We start from the raw sequence: 13,614 nt of genomic DNA, 5'->3' as shown, positions 1-13,614 counted from the left end.
TTAAATCGATAAAGACGTGATGCATTTCGGTATTATCTCGCATGAGATTTAGATACCGATTCAATAATTGCCATAGTACTACTCGGGCTTTGTTGTGTGACGTATACCAATTATAATGTTTACTTATCATTCAGGTTAAGTAGTAAATTTGTGTCAAAATGAATTCTCTGAGCGAAAATTAGTAAATATGATTTATGTTATCGCTGAATGCCTTAGGAACTGTTTTTTGGCTTCAAGAGTTTAATAGGAAAAATTTCCTAATAACCGACATCTTGATGATGAGTGTTGAAGAAATTAAAAGAACGATTTGAGTAGAAACACTGCAAATTGTTGTACAACACGTACAAATGTTGTTTGAATAACTGTCGCATCGCTGAAAAAAAAGAACATATCATGGTTCTTTTTAATTAAAATAAACCAGTGATTCCTTAATAACTTTTTTCTCCAAAACGGTTCATTTTATCGATAATGAACAAGAGTGCCTTTTCTTTAGTTTAAGCTTCAAGCTATGCATATTTATTATTTTAGAGTGTGTTACAAGGTGCTTAAAATTTAAGCATTATAATGTACAACCTAGTCCGCTCCTGGTAACATAAACAGGGTAAATGTGTTTTAAGGACTCCGTTTTAAGAGGTCCTTAGTGCTGTTGATCACGTAAAATTTTTATTACATTATACCAATTACATCAAAACTTATTGAAGAAAAATTGATTTCCAGCGGCGTCTTTAAGGGGCCGTATCTTTGTAGGGAGGGCCTATAAGAAACTTTTTTATAGAAAAGTTCCATATATTTTTTTTCTTGAATCCGAGAGATTTCTTACATTTTCCGGGACATCACCACAAATTTTAAAAACTAAGGGTTTGCAGTTCTGCCGATCGATTGGCGAGAGCCATTTGTGTTTTAATAATGAATCAGTAAGAAATCTCGTAGTGAAAAAACCTCTTCCACTTCAAACCGAACATTTTGAAACGCAACATTTCTGCATTGTTGAAGTGTAATTACAACAAAAAAACCACGTCACACGAAGAGTACACAGCATAGGCAATAAGCCTATTGTCGTCGATACACACATACACTTACACATTCTACCAGTCAACTGTAATCAACCATATAGCCAGTTTTTCTTCTTACAGGGTATATAGCATTTTAGAATCGAAATTACGGGTTTAGTTTTAAAGAATCTCGCTGGTACCACTGACGGTGGTATAGTCGGCTCGTTTTACCCTAATACATAACGGATTATCTCGGGGTATAAAGTGGACCGGTTAAACAATGAATTCCTTATCGTCGTATTATTCGCTATTTTTATTAAGTACCTGTTTGGACGACTGTTATCAAAGATTTAAAAACATTTCTGTTTTTAATGTAATACTGGCTATTATTTTAAAGGGTACTAATATTTTTTTTTAAGGAAATGTTTTTTATACTTAAATAATTTGTTTTAATATTATTATTTATTAGTGTAACCTAATATGTATTATGATTTAATAAGGTAAGAAAGAGGTAGAACTGGGTTAAAAAAGGATTATAAATTCTGGGAAATGTACAAAACGCAAATTTAGTGCCGAAACCCAAAAATAGGTTGAGAGGATTATGTACCTGAAAGGTGCTAATTTGCCTGATAATTGAGCCTGATTGGACAAACAAATACTTTGGATTCGCAAGAAGACAAACATATTGCTAAATATCGGTTTCTATCTTCGGGTGAACGTCGCTTAGTTTTAAAAGTACAAAATTATTTTAAATAAGAAAAAATAACATGGAATCACTGATATCTGTTTTGGCAGTAAAGAAGCAGACACATTTTGATGCATGCCAGATCTCAAGAAGCACTTTACATAAGATTTGCAATATGGACGAAGAAGAACTGGACAAACTAAATAAAATAATCCGTCGGCATCCAAAAAGTCTGGACCTACCCCAAATAATTAGGAGCGAAATTAGAACCATTATTTATAACATGTATTAAAGTAAACAATACGTGACGATGGCTGCCGTACTACAAATAATAAAGGACAATGAACTTTGCGACATTAGTTTAACTAGTTTGGCAAAAGTTCTAAAGAGTTTGGGATTTCGTTACAAAACTACGAATAATCGGACAGTAATGTATAACCTGTGAATGAACCTAGTGACAAAAAGATGGAATTTTCTGAGAAAATATCATTTTTATGATATATTTTCTGGTAAAAAATTAAAACTTTAAATATCCCAAACAATTTGTGTTTCTAGACGAAACTTGGATTTTTGCCAAGGGGAACTCATCAAAATCATCATGGCAAGATGGTAGCACGCAATGCTATCCCAGCAGTAGTTCTAGTTGTGGAAAAAGGTAAATTGTGCTACATACAGGAAATGACGAGGGCTTTATCTCCGACGCTAGTTTGATTTTCTCTTCGACGAAAAAAACAGACGACTACCACGGAAATATGGATGCCGATATTTTTGAACATTGGTTTGAAGAAAAACTCCTCAAACGGTTGAAAAATCCTTGTATTATAGTCTTGGACAACGCCTCATACCATTCCAGAGTAAAAGAGAAATTTCCCACTAGCAGTTGGAAGAAAAAGAAAATAAAAACGTGGCTAGAGCAAAAAAAGGCTGATTTACTGCAGAGATGTAAAACATACAGGTATAATAAGAAGTACGTGATCGATGAGATGGCTCTTAAATATGGACATAAAGTCCTGCTATTACTGCCACTGTCAATATAATATAATTGAGTTGATTTGGGATATAGCAAGAAATTATTATGATAAGCACGCTTCCAAAGCAACCGATGAAGCCAGTGTCCTTAAATTATGGAAAGAAACCTTACATCAAAAATGGGAGGGAGGGACATTGAGAAAATCTAGAAATCACACAAAAAAAATTATAGCTGAAAACTATCAAACCGAGCAAGTGATAGACAAGGTACGACTCCTAATTATACGCCCAGACGACTATTCAAGTAGTAATGAATCTAATTATTCCGACACTGACATATGACACTGCGAAGAAGCACGTACACTACCGGACAAAATTGGAGAAACAAAGTGTCTTTTGTATTTATTTTTATATTAGTGTATTTGATCATTAATTTTTTATTTTTTTTAAATATAATTTTGTTTCTAGTCTTCAGTACCTCAATAAAAAATTAAAAAAAAAACAAGTGACAACTAATATATTTTATTCTTGTTTTTACAGGGGACAAAAGTGGAGAAACACTATTTTTATTTATTTTTTATACACAATGTATTAGTTAGTTTTAGATAGAAAGACTACATACTACTAATAATGTGTAGCAAAACCCTTATTTTTTATAACTTCAGCACACCGACTTCGCATAGAGTTCATTAGGGTGTCAATATAATCTGCTGAAATGGAATTCCACTCCTCTTGAAGAGCTGTGAACAAATCATCCTGGTTTCTAAATTTATCTTAATATTTTTGTCTGATTTTCCTATCTAAATGGTCCCATAGGTTTTCTATCGGGTTTAGATCCGGACTTTGTGCGGGCCATTTTATAAGGGGCACATTGTTGTCTTCAAACCATTTAACAACCGAAAGCTTAGAGCCCTCCACATGAACATTTATTACACTCTTAATATTTTGTAGTTTTATTTGTATTTCCAAAAACCGTTAAACAAGACTTTGAGGAATTTAATTTTAAATTATATTTTTTACATAATTGATTTATTATATTTAAGTCATTGTTTATACCTATCTTTGAAAGTTGTATATATCTGCGTATCATCAGCAAACGCTTGCACCTGATAAACTTTTAAGGACTAAAGAATGTCTGCTGTATATACAAGGAAAAGCAGAGAACCCAGGACAGAACCCTGGGGGACTCCAGACAAAATGTGAGCCTGATTAGAATAAGAATTATTTGTAAATATTGTCTGAAATCTATTATTCAAATAAGACCCAATTATATGTATAGACTCAATTGAAAAGCCATAATATTTAAGCTTAGCTAGTAAAAGGGCATGATTTATTGTATCGAACACCTTAGAGAACTCTAAAAGCGCCAGAACAGCAATCTGTTGCTTATCAATAGCGTCCATTATATCATCCAGTACGTTTAGTAGAGCTGCAGAGGTACCAAAGTTCTCCCTAAAGCCACATTGCGTAGCCGGAATAAGTCATTATCAAAAAAATAACAAACCATCTGATGGTAACGTACCTTTCAAATTTTCAAATTTTTGAAAGTACTAGAAGTATACTTATAATGCTTAAGTCGTTATAATTATCTTGGCTAGCAACTTTTGATAAGGGTTTTCCATTGATCGGGGAAATAGTGAGCTTTCTATACAACAATTTATTATGTGGCATATGTACTTATCAATAAAGGGGCTACAATACCTTAACATTTTGGTGAAATCTGATCCACTCCAGTCGCATTGGACTTAATACTATTTAAAATTCAACTTACATCTTCAACAGTTGCAAGATTAAGTGTGAAATGCAGGTTATTATCAAATACACCATTATCATAATGAATTGGTTCATCACAATTCGAAGAATTTAGAATTTTTTTTTAGGAAAAAAAAGTGTTAATTTGATTTGGATCAGACTTGATCAGGTGTTCCGGAATATTGGTATTATTTTAATCTCTACAACTTTTTTAATGAAGACCAAAGCTGACGTTTATTTTTTTCGTTACACAACAGATTTAGGTGCTTTTTTTCTCTTCTAATTGTAGCCAGAATATGATTTCTCAGAAATTTATAATTCATTCGATCTTGTCCCTTGTTGCCTTGAATCTCCTTCATGCCTCACTGCGTTGTTTTTGAAAAAGAAGTACCTTAGATGTTAGCCAAGGAGCTTTAGGTTTAGTAATTCTTGATTTTTTAAAAGGAGCATGTTTATTAAAAAGTGTTTGAATTAAATTATTAAAAATTATTATTTTACTATATTATTTTGATATAAAATATTATCCCTTAGTAGTAAATATAAATCCTGCAAAAAAACTTGGTTATCAAAATTTTAAGCACCAGTACTCAATTAGTTTAGGAACTATGGGTACCCTGTTTAAATTTAAACCCTGTCACAAATATGGCATCGAGAAGAATGCTGCAAGTACCCGAGACTCTGGTTGGCTCTTCAATTATTTGAGTGAGATTATAATTTTTAAATAATGATGTAAGGGGATTACTTAAATTTAAAAGATTAATATTAAAATCTCCTACAAAACTTCATTAACACACGGGTTTATAAAAGAAAATATATTATCAAAATCAGAACTTAGGCTATTAAAATTAAGAGTAGGGGGCTTATAAAAACCACCAAAAGCATAATTTTTATTTTTAAGAAAAGAAGTTTTAATTGAGCATTAATATTAAAGTCAAATAAAACAGTAGTAACTTTATACTTGTTTCTTTCTTCGGCCCCGCCTCTACTACTTTTGAGGTATGCTTCGGATCGTTATCCTGCTGAAACGACCATCGAAGCGGCATATTTTCTTCTGCGTATGGAAAAGCAACCCCAAACCATGATATTGCCTCCTCCATGTTTCACAGTTGCCCTGGTGTACTTTGGATTAAGTCTAGTATTGGCAGAACGACGAACCCATTTCATTCCATCAGATCCGAATAGGCAGAACTTACGTTCAGCGTCAGAGTCTAGCCAATCTATTCTTTTTAGAAATGAATGGTTTTTTGGCTGGACGACGGCTATAAAGTCCAAATTCAGTCAAACGACGACGAAAAGTACGCACAGATACTGAAATCCCAGGTATTTCATTATAAATTTCTGTGGCGGGCATAAAGGGATGTTCTGTTGCCAACATTTTTATTTTTCTCTCAATAACTTTATTCGTTTTCCTTGGCCGTCCATACCTTGGACGGGTAGTCACACTATTATATTTTTTTAAAGCAGCAATCGTTTTTGAAACTACGGATCTATTACGATTAATTTGCCTAGCAATTTCACTTTGTTTTACACCAGCTTGAAATTTTGAAACAATTAATTTTCGGAGATCAAACAGTTTAACACTCAACGTTAAGATCAAACTAATGATAAATAATCACTTTAAATACCAAATAAGACTTGTTTGGAATGTTTATTCACTTTTGTCCGCATAAAATAGCATAAATAATTTTTTGATCAACTGATAAGGTAAATACAAACAAGAAGGATGTGTTTTTATGCTGCAATAATAGAGCTAAATATTTTCTACTAAAAATGTAAAATAATATCTTGTATGTTAAGATGTTATTGTTAAATTTGTAAATGTTTCTTCACTTTTGGCCGGTCGTGTAATTTAAGGGTAGTAATATATACTGAATTAAATTTTAAAAGCCATATTAAAAACCTTATTCAAAAAGCATATATTTCATTAAAACAATTATATAATAGTCGTCAAATTTTAAGCGTCGAATTAAAAAGAAAGCTATGTGAAACCCTTGTTTTGTCTCACTTTAATTATGCAGACATAGTTTATGGCCCCTGCCTCAGACAGTGTGACAAGTTTCGAAAACAAAAAATCCAAAATATGTGTTGCCGTTTAATATTTAATTAGAAAATATGATAGCATATTATTATATCATATTTTCTAATTATATATAATATTATATATTATATATTATTATATATAATATTATATATACAATATTATATATAATTAGAAAATATGATAGCATATCTTATAAAATTAATGAAACTAAATGGTTAAGTATGACAAATCGAAGGCTAATACATCTTGGAATCTTTTTTCATGAACTTATAAATAAACGCAAATATATTTCAACGTGCTTCATAGAAAAAATCATGACCAATGACAGTGTACACACTAAAAATACTAGAAATAAAACAAAGTTCGTGATTCCTAAACATAAAACAGCATTTTTTCAAAAAAGTTCTTTGTATACATCTGTTCATCATTATAATTCTTTGCCTGATTATATGAAAGTATTTACAACAAAAAAATTTAAATCTGTGTTAAAGTCTATAATAATGAGTAAGCAAGTACAGTACTATAATTTGACCCACCGCTAGTCTGTCGCCTGCTGCCCGAAGCGTGAAATTTTCTCAGTAAAGTGACTATTTCTTTTTGATGTTATTGTTTATTTATTTATTTTTTGTTGGGCTTATTACAGACAAATTTTCAGCTTCCTTTATACTTGCTTTTTTGTAAATTTTTTTTTCTTTAATTACTGTTAACTATAAGTTAATACTACATTATTTAAAGTGCGTCATCAAAATCAGACTAAACTTAATTTAATGTATTTAATTTCAGACTAAACTTCCTTTAATGTTATAATTTTTTAATGTTTATATTTTTGCTCATCTGTTTATATTTTTTACCGTTTTTTTTAAATATAATAAGTCTTTTTAGCATATTAAGGTCTTTTTTTCATTATTTTAGTAGAAAATAAAACATTATTACTTACACTCATAGAAATGATTACTAATGCCTTATTCAATTATTAATACCTTATCAAATTAAAAAGAATCTTATAAAAATATAAATTAAAGAATTGTTTGAGAGCCACTGGTTTCTTAACCGGGGAACTTTTATTACTTATGTGTTAGGGTAAAGCATGCCGACTATAGCATAAAGAGGATACCATTATTTTTTCGTGTTTACAATTATTTGGTAAATATATTATTGTTTTATAAAAGGCCAACTATTTAATTTTTTTATTATTGCTTCATACTTTGGATTTTCTAGTTCATTTTAACAGAAACCTATAGTCGCTCGGAATCTTTTATAAAGCGCTTTTTTTTCTTTTATATCCTAGTTTTATAAATTCTACAGACGTTAAACACTTTCTTATACTTTAATTTTCTATTATAGGACATTTATAAGAAATTATTTCAATTTATATCAAACATCCTAAAGAGCATTAACCAAAATTAGATATTCTGGGAAAAGGTTAATCAAAATGAATTAAGATGAAACTTGAGTGGCGTTTGCGTCAAGGACTTTAATAATTTGAATAAGAGATTTGCTATATTTAATAATGCACACCGTGATTCGTCGGAGACACCAGCAGGGTTTACGGCTTTACATCTAAATTTTTGTTTAAATCCTCCTCGGCATAATTGTCTTGTCAGTTCTGCGGCTTCCAAAAAAGTAATATAATTTTTTAATTAGTACTAACGTACAAACTATAGGGTAAATATTCTGAATTAATAATATTTTGAATAATAGTACAGCAAGAGTTATCGGACATAATATGAAGAATATCGGATATTATCTGATTGTGAGAATTATTCCACGATAATTATGAATGACTCACAGTCAGTTCTATTAAAAAGGGGAACGATTACTTTAAATAAGTAATCATTCGTTTGACACGTTTTTATAATGCTTATTCCATATCCGCCTTAGAGATTGTGATTTAATAGTATTCACATACCGAAAGTAAGAGTTTTGTTAACGCCATGCTTTACACCAAAATCAAATTCAATTCGATTCAATTTTTTCAAGTTATAATGCATATAGCAAAAGTCACATTGAAATAATAAATCAAAAACTCACTTACGGAAAATTAAATTTAAATAACACTAAATAACATCACTCATAACCACCTAGTAGTAGTCTTGATGATAATGATCTTCTTTACTTCTTAGTCAAATATAACTTTACGAATATTTATTGTTACTTAACCTAGTTCGACTTTGTACAAAGAAAAAACTTATGCGTGTATATACAGCGGAGATGCGTCATTTTAATAGCCAGTTACGTAAATGCCATAGACACCGAAGGAAAGTTGACCCTGATACACTTTAAAGATTAAAAAATAGGAAGCATGCACAATATTCAGTTATTTAAATTGTACTTTTATCGACTAAAAACAAGACTCAGAGTTAAACAATATGTTATGACACAGTAAAAGATTCGGTTAATACGTCTTATAATAAACAAACTTGACCAAATGCTAAATATAGATTGAAACTACTATTTTATATTCTTCCCAATACTTTTTAATTTTTGGAGTGGGCGTAGTGACAATAATCGAAACAAAATTTAATGTATACCGGGTGTCCAGGACCTGTACAGACAAACTTTACAGGAACAAAAAGTAAAAAAAAAATATACAGGGTGATACAAAATTGAGTGCAAAGATTTTAAGAGTGTATTTACCAGACAAAAATAAGAACTTTTTTTCATATAAATGTATGTTCTAACTTGCTTCGTTTTCTAGATACGGAGTGTGAAAGTCTTATTCAAAATCCTTTTACGAGATTTAAATAAAATTTGATAGGCTTATTTGTCGTCATAAAGAGCCCTTGTTTGGTGGAAATAAAATGAATTTATTAGTTAAAATTCATTCTAGTGGCGTCTCAGAGGGCTACCCACTTGATACTTATAGGTAAAACACGAAACAAGTTGGGACATATGTTTATATGAAAAAAGGTCTTATTTTTGCCTGGTAAATACGCCCTTAAAATCTTTGCACACAATTTTGAATCACCCTGTATATGAACGTATATCCTAAACGTCTGACTTTTGGATCTACAGGGTGTTAAGCTAAATAGAAAATCGGTGTTTTATTTAAAAAAAATCAATAAAAATGTTATTTCAAAAAAATCATAAAAATTCTGATTCAATACATAATCTTGCTCTTTTAATAAGGAAAAGCAAATTCTGTGAAAAATCCCTACTTTCTGCCCAATTCTTTCCCATAGCTGTTCTTGAGTTTCTACGAGAACGGCATAAACTTATGATTTTAAATACCCAAATGCACATATCACAGGGATTTAAATCGGGGGATCTAGAAGGCCAAGCAATTTGATCACCCCTTCGGATCCATTACTTTTAGTAAGTCTGATAACAATTATAACATTAAGTCTCTAACATACTCCGAAAGCTTACACCAAAGTGTGCGGAACAGCCATCATATATGAAACAATCATTTTGACGGATATAAGACACTTCCTTCAGCAATTATTGTAGTAATGTTTTGTAAAAAAAGTAAATATTCATTGGCGTTTAACCGATCAGGCAGTTCGATGGGCCCTAATAAAATATGACCAATTATTCCTATCCAAACATTAATTTTAAATCTGCATTGATGATAGGCTTCTTCCATCAAATGATAGAAAAGGTGAGAAACTTTCTTTAACATTTGAGTAATAATAGGCGTTGTAAATATTAGAAATTCCATTAGTAAAAAAGGCAGCCTAGAAGTTAATATAAACGTCAATTTTCCTGGCAAGTGGGAATTAAAAACGTGTTACCTACTCTGCGCAAAACGAAGTGAAGAAACAAAATATCTTTTCAGTCAGATATTTTGATTTAATTTCTATCTATAATTAAATATTCTACAATATTCGATATAGTATACTGTAAGCGACTCGATATAATTTAAATCTCCCGCGAAACCGTCGCATCTCGTAGTTTCCGCTCCCGACGAGACAATCAGAGCCATCTAGGATTAAAACCGAATATAATTGGGAGAAAACAACATGTAGCGCTCTCTATTTACGGACGACAGTACTTTTTCCAGTAAAGCGAATAAGAGAAATCTAAAATACCATCAATTTATACGGTCAATAGCGACATTTTCTATTTAATAGCAATACCACGAAGAACGTTCTAGCTGGAAAGGAAAGGCAGTGATAGCAAGTATGAGACAAGGACGGAAATAGAGTTGAGAGTGGAGTATTTTCGTGAGAAAGAATATTTGAATATATAAGCGGGATCGTGAGGCAGAGCAAGGCAATTCAGTTCGACGAGGCGACGAGACAACGAATACAATTCAATTCAGTTCGGAGTTTAATACGAATATTTCATGCGCCATAGTGTCTTATTGTTTAGTTTCGGCGACACGAGATTTAATTTACGTTTACTGCGCAACAACAATTGGAGACTGGAAATATTACTCTGTCAAATGGATATCAGGAAATTCTTTGAAAGAGGTGAGTTAAAACAAAACAAAACGTAATATAATTATTTGATTTCTTTGATCAAACCACAAAGTTAACGAATTTTGAATATCGCAATTTTACTTTTACTGATAGGAAGTCCGAAGTAAGTGATATTTGAATGTGATGTTATTATAGGTATCTTCATCTTTATTTTCCGTATTTTTTTTGTCCTATGCCTAAACGCCGTAAGGGTAATTTTGTGTATCCATTTTTTAGAGACAACATCACGCGAAAAAAGAAAAAAAGGTCGGGAAAGTAGAAGTGGAAGCGGAAGGGATGAAGATGACAACCATGATAAAACTACTCATGTAATGCAAGATCATTGCATGCTAACATTGGACAAGCTCACATTCTCCAGCAGAACCTGTAAAGATATCTGTTGCCGACTATTCTTCTCCATCGACGTCCCAATAAACTTATGACATCAACGTCGCTCCTGAAATTAAAGTGGACGATGGCTATCATGAAAATGATCTGGGTCGTTATGTTGGATTGGTACGCATCTATCGACGGAAAAGAAGAGGGAGTTGTTATAAAATCCTTGTATCACGCCCAGAAATTACGATTTTGAAAGTGATGAAAGTTATTTGAAAAGGAAATTTTATTATGCTTGGTTGGATCAATATGCAGTATATTTCAAGCAAGTAAAAGGTGCTCTTTGTAAGCATTGTGTTTTGTTCCCTCTGCCCATTAGCAATGTGAAAGGAATTTTGGGATCATTTATGGTCAGGCCATATACAAAATTCAAAAATATGCATGAAGACTGCCGAATGCATCCAACGACTAACCTTCACCTAACAGCGATAAATGCTGCAAAAAAATTTCTTGAAAATGTTTCTGTAGACATCCAACTGCAAAATGGACACCAAAAAGCAATCAATGAAAACAGACAAATATAGTCATCAATTATTTCTTTTATAGTATTTTGCGGTACACATGATATGCCTCTTAAAATCAGAGAAGAACTTGTAGGATTCGTTGAAATAAAAGCACAAAATGCTGCAGCAATTGCCGAAGCAATTGGCAACTTCTTGATTAGTTCTAACCTCTCAACCGAAGATTGCGTAGGGTTTGGATTCGATAGCAGTTCTACAATGGCACGGAAAGAGGGTGGCGTACAAGCCATTTTGAGAAGAAAATATCCTCGTGCTTTATATATTCATTGTTCAAGTCACAAACTCAACCTTGTTGTGGACGATGCGAACGCAGTGCCAGAAATTAGAAATACTGTCGCCACTAAAAAGGATGTTATAACGTTTTTCAGAGACTCGACTACACGTCGAAACTCAATCAAACTAATTAACAAATTTTCTTGATTTTTTGTTTTAATATACCCGACCGACCATCTTCTCGAAACAGGTATGAGCTGCCTCCCCGCCTCCCCCCCCCCCCCCCCAGCTGAAATCCGGGGTACGTCCTTGGCAAAAAGGCTTCTTACACTAATTTCAAGATTTTATTCAACGGTCGCTAAAATAATGTCCTTATCATCAACGTTAATAATAAGCTGCCTTCCTGTCTCTCTCAGCCGCTAATGAAGTGCACTGCAATGCAATGGTTGTTTGCTTAGGAAATTTTGCAGCATACCTGCGTTAAGGTAGTCTAATATTATTTATTTATCATCGGAATCCATTTACATTGTAATTATAGAAAATATATAATAAATTACATCTAAGTTTCTGAAAAAATATATCACACTACATATCACTCACTCTGAATAAAAACTCCATCTTATATCACTTTAAATTCACAGTAATCAATAAATGCCTCCTTTTTATTAGTAAAAAAAATGGCTGAAGCAGCCAATAAAAATCCATAATTTAAAACAAGGATCCAAATTAATTAAAATCAATACAAATTCAAAATTACATAAACCATAAAAGTTGCAACAGAACAAAAAAACTTTCGCTTCGTATATTTCCAAAAGGTATCTTGACCTCACCAGTGCCAACAAATGGAGGCAGTCAATGATAGCATTGAGAACCCGATGCAAGAAACACATATCCATTAGGGTTCTCCTTGCTTCCAAATAATGTAAATTTAGACTTGATCTAACCTACTTATATTCATATTCCTCTCTCTGATAACCACACCTGAATGCTACAGTTTTTAATAATTTATTCTGAGCTCTTTCTATTTGCTGGACATAACAGTGATATGAGGGAGACCATACAATAAAACATTATTCCAAAATGGGAGGTACTAGAGAACAGTATAACCTCATAAATGTAAATATTGAAAAATAGGTCGAAGACCTTTGGATAAATCCCAATACCTTCATTGCCTTTAAAGTAATTTCATTTATGTGACTAGAAAAAGTAATCTTAGAATCCACTAGGACGCCAAGATCAGAGGTGTCCATTTTAACATTGAGTTGAGTGGAGTATTACACTGTGATTCACCATAAACTAAATATTCTTCGTTATTTAAATAAACTATTATTAAAGTTAAGATTTTATAATTTTTTTAATTTAAAAAAATATTTAAACGCAAATATTTAGTCATTTTTTACTTTGACTACTACCAAAATTTAAAGAAACTTTTAATAATATTGAATTACGTTGCCATGTGCTTATTTATTGAATTGAACAGTGCATCAGATAAAAAAACTCAAAAATACAAATTTGCTAAAAACTAAACAGGGATTTAAGAAATAAAATTTACAGTGACGTACTGCTTTTTTATTCAAAAATATTTTCGATAAATCCCTTAAGGACAACACTGGAAAAAATTTTTTTTGTACGTCAAAAAATG

General features: G+C 31.8%; 2 protein-coding genes across 11 annotated transcripts in view; one reads left to right on the top strand and one right to left on the bottom strand.

Annotated features, from left to right (window-relative positions):
- The window catches only part of LOC126748217 (phospholipase DDHD2), a 63,539-nt gene that overhangs the window by 26,513 nt on the left and 23,412 nt on the right, over positions 1 to 13,614 (bottom strand). The window lies entirely within an intron of this gene.
- Positions 1 to 13,614, top strand: part of LOC126748224 (uncharacterized) — a 63,824-nt gene that overhangs the window by 28,546 nt on the left and 21,664 nt on the right. Inside the window, exon 1 of one of the 9 annotated variants that reach the window (XR_007664666.1) lies at positions 11,820 to 12,457. The exons of the other annotated variants lie outside the window; for them this stretch is intronic. The gene's annotated coding sequence lies outside the window, so the exon portion shown is untranslated. Of the gene's footprint in view, positions 1 to 11,819; positions 12,458 to 13,614 lie in introns of those variants that run through there. 9 annotated transcript variants of the gene reach the window in all.

Source organism: Anthonomus grandis, chromosome 22 (assembly GCF_022605725.1).
Source record: "Anthonomus grandis grandis chromosome 22, icAntGran1.3, whole genome shotgun sequence".
In the NCBI taxonomy this organism is placed as follows: Eukaryota; Metazoa; Arthropoda; class Insecta; order Coleoptera; family Curculionidae; genus Anthonomus; species Anthonomus grandis.
The sequence above is the reverse complement of the archived record's forward strand: the minus strand, read 5'-3'. Positions and strand labels throughout refer to the sequence as shown.